Genomic DNA, 4,313 nt, shown 5'->3' with positions numbered 1-4,313 from the left:
ACTTACTGAACATAAAAAAACACAAAAAATTTTAGTTGACATTCTGTGGTTTATAATACTGTTAGTAATGATTTCTTATGCACATAATTCCAACACCATACCCATCACCAATGTACCCATCTCCCTCTCCCAAAACCCTAATGTCCCTCTCTTTCAATAAACAAAGATGTTTTTAAGAGAGAAAATAATTTATGTCATAGATAGGAAAACTGAACATTGTTAGATGTCAGTTATCCTCAACTTAATCTATAGATTTCATGCAAACCTATCAAAATCCCTGCAATTATTTTGTGAATATTGAGAACCCCATTCCAGAGTTTATATGTAGAAGCAAAAGATCCAAGTTAGCTTACAAGTTTTGAAAGAGAAGAACAAAGTTGAATAGCTGACATTCCCTTGACTTCAAGATTTTCTATAACAGTATAGTAATCAAGGCATTGTGATAGTAGCAAATGTATACACAAATAAATCAGCAGAATAAGAGAGTTCAGAAATGGGTCCCCATAAATAGTTGATCTTTGTTCATTGAGCAAAAATTACAATGAAGATAGTCTTTAAACAAATGGTGTTGGAACAGCTGAACATTCACATGCAAGAAAATGAATATAGACATAGAAAATGAATGCACAGACCTAAATGTGAAGGTATAAAACTCCCAGGAAGCAATAATGAAAAAACTTAGGTGACCTTGATACGATGATGCCTCTTAGATATAGTATTACAGTATCTGTGAAAGAACTCATCGATCTTTCTATAAAGGACCTCTGTTCCTCAAAGGGCATGTCAAGAGAATGAAGAAGAGGGGCTAGAGAGACAGTACAGTGGGCAGGGTACAGGGGTTATGTGTTAGGTATGGATTACACTGAGGGTACAGAATAGACAGGGTCCCAGCTGAGATTTGTTTTTTGGTCTGGTCTTCTAAGCTGTCAGATTTGAGTCACCCAAGAATTGACGGAAGCCTCTGAAAGAATAAGTCATATTTTCACTCAAGGACAGTAGACGCAAGGGCCAGGAATATTGCCCCATAGTTGGAAGCCTGCCTCATGAGCTGGGGAAGAAGGCAGCTAGAAAAGAGAAGGGATCACTAAGACAATGATGGTCGGAGGAATTGTTCAGGGTGGGAGATGTGTGCTGAGAGTAGATAAAGGACCAAACGTGATAACCTCCAGTATCTGTGTTGCAAACCATAATGCCCAAAAGTAGAGAGAGTATGGGGGAAATGTCTGCCATAGAGGCAGGGGGAGGATCGGAAAGGGGGGTATACTGGGGACATTGGTGGTGGAGAATGTGCACTAGCGGAGGGATGGGTGTTTGATTATTGTATGACCGAAACTCAAACATGAAAGCTTTGCAACTGTTGTAACTATCTCATGGTGATTGAATTTAAAATATATTTTAAAAAAAAGAAGGCAGATTTTGTAACCATGGTAAACTTGAACACTGTGTATATTTAAAAAGTTGGGCCTTCAAGCACTTCCAGGAGTGACCCCTGAGCTAGATCCAGGGGCCAGCGCTGAGCACAGCTGGGTTATCCCAAGTCTCCCAACTGTGCTCTCTCCCCCCACGCCCAAACAAACACAAACACTGTTCATCAATTTCCTCAAGCGGGCTCAGTAATGTCTCCATTTTGAGACTTGATGTTACTCTGTTTGGCATATGAATATATTATTATATACATCACAGGTGCAGGCAAGATACTCTCAGTAGCTTGCTGGGCTCTCCGAGAGGGGCGGAAAAATCGAACCCGCCTCGGCTCAGCTGGCTTCGCACAAGGCAAATGCCCTACCACTGTGCTATCACTCCAGCCCTTACGCCCAACCGGGAAAAAAAAAAATCCAGAAGATTGCCCTGTATTAATTATCCCTTTTCTACCTTGGTGTAAAATCTCAGTCTCTAGGAAGATAAAGGCAAATAATCTTAGCTGGTAGCCCCAGCCACATGATCTCCCCAGGACTTCTCAGACCTAGTTAGGAGTTTGAGTACCTTACTAATAGCTTTTAAAAACAAGGTCTTGATCCTTACAGGGATTAGTGGTGGTGGAGAATGGGCATTGGCAGAGGGATGGGTACTGGATCATTGTATAACTGAAACCCAAGCACAAAAATTTGTAAGTCTACAACTGTACCTCATGGTGTTTCACTAATCAAAATTTTTAAAAAATAATAAAAAATTTTAAGAAAAGAATCTGAGCCAAAGCTGGTGTACTTGTTCATGCTCGAATTTGGCATGAGTCAACATGAAAGGGAACTAAATGTGAATTTGTTTCCTGAGGAAGGAGGAGCATCTCGGAAGACCATGAATCCCTCTCAGTGTCTTAACTAGCACTTCAGGCAGACTGTTGCTCAAGAGTCTTTGCTGATCCAATATGCAATTAGCCAGAGATCTCTATCTGCAAAGAAAGTTTGACTTTGCCAATCTATCAGCAAGTCTGTATGCGTAAGCCTGCCTGTATTTAGGAGCCTTTGCCCATCAGGAACTGTATCACAGAGTGGGGAATGGGTTGTGGGTACACAGCACCCCTGTTTCCTGATATGCTACCCAGACCAAATTGACTAGGAGCCACCACCCTCTTCCTCCTGGTTCACCCAGACTCATAGTTGGCTCTAGTCCTCGTTTTCTCTGTGCACATCTGCCAGTGTCTGGCCCTCGTGCAAGAGAGGAGCTCAGTGAGCATAGTCCTTGCTGGCTACCATGCACTGGTGCTGAGGTAGGACAGTCAGGGGTGAAGGGGGATGGAAGTTGTGCTTCTCATGACAGGTGTTTGGGCGATTGTAGCCCAGTCACCCCCAACCCCTACCCCCACAAAAGAAAAGAAACTCCTGAGTTAATGGTTAATAAAAACACAGGAGTCAGGGCAAAATAAAGAGCCCAGAGGAGATGTGGAGGATGAAGACAACACTGAAAATAAAGTGGAGAAAGAGAAAACCCTGGGCTTCAAGAAGCTCAGAGAGACTCTTCTTTCATCCAAAAGAACAAGGGAAGAAGATTCTGAACTCTGAACTTCAGTGAGCACTGGGAGCCCAAAAGGCAGATTCAGAATCACAAACAGACCAGAAAGTAGAAAGAGAGAGGAAGAGCAACCCTGTCGGCTGGGAGCAGGAGGTGGAGTTAAGCTCTGGCCAGCTCAGAAAGCATCTGGGAAGCTGTGGGCCAGGTAGGTGGAGCCCAGCTGCAGTGGAAACTCTGCTGAGGCTCCTGAAGCGACAGAGAGCAGCAAGGTGACAGGCGCAGGTGGGGACTCCTGAAGGGGCCTGGCCCGGGGCCCAGTCAGTTGTTGAACACTCTCGAGGCGGGTTTACAGAGATTCTCTCCTCTGGAGCACAGCTTCGAAGTGAGCCAGCTCGCAGAGGGCCAGGATTTCTTTGGATCATCTGATAATTGACTGTAATGTTTACCAGGCCATTGTGATTTTTTTTTCTATTATAAAACTAGTCCCAACCAGCCTGCCTGGGAATTTTCTGCCTGAGTTGTTTTCCAACATGGTTTTGCTGGCAAAACCCAACGTGAGTGTTTTCCTGACTCTCCCCTGTTTACACTGACTTTATTTTTACTGCCAGCTTTCAAGTGGGAAGAGAGAGATTAAGTTTAAAGGTCAGCAGGTGAGCAGAGGGATCCCCGTCCTACCTGTCGTTCCTGGGTGTGCCTGTGTGTACTCGCGTGTGTGTGTGCGTGCGTGCGCGCGCGTGTTCCTCTATGTGCATGGCTGTGTGTTTGTGTGCACCTCTGTGTGTGTGACTGTGTCCACGTGTGCTTTTTCCACATGCAAACTGGGCACTGATCTGGCGAGACCTGATCACTTGTTTGCAGGTATAATGATGGTGCCTCTCTGACAGACTGCATTGTGCTATTGAAGAGAAAGGAAATCAATCAATGGGATTTTCTGGATTAGAACCCAAGGGAATGTGCTGTCAACAGGGTAAGAAAAAAGATCTTACTGAGCTCAAAGTTCATGGAGGGTGAGACAAAAACGAAAAATTCAGGAAAAGTCACTATGGTGTATTTGTATTGAATGGAAGTTTGAAGTTTTGGGGGAATATTGCTGAAAGAGTAGTTTGCTAGAACTAAAGGGACTGAAGTAGTCAAATTAGGTCAGACTGCATTTACATGTCATCAACTCTCCTTGAAAGAGATATTTTTTTAAATTCCTCCAAAGATCACAGATGAAAGCTCAGAATTTGAAATGAGAACTTGAGTTTGAAGAACTAAGAAGGCAAGTCTCAGGACCACAGACATATTCCCAGAGAAATGCAGCATCTAGAATTCGACTTGACTGGAAAGAAGCTCTGTTCTCCAGGGAGAAACAAATTGAGAAA

Source organism: Sorex fumeus, unplaced genomic scaffold (assembly GCF_029834395.1).
Source record: "Sorex fumeus unplaced genomic scaffold, SorFum_2.1 ptg000131l, whole genome shotgun sequence".
Lineage (NCBI taxonomy): Eukaryota > Metazoa > Chordata > Mammalia > Eulipotyphla > Soricidae > Sorex > Sorex fumeus.
The sequence above is the reverse complement of the archived record's forward strand: the minus strand, read 5'-3'. Positions refer to the sequence as shown.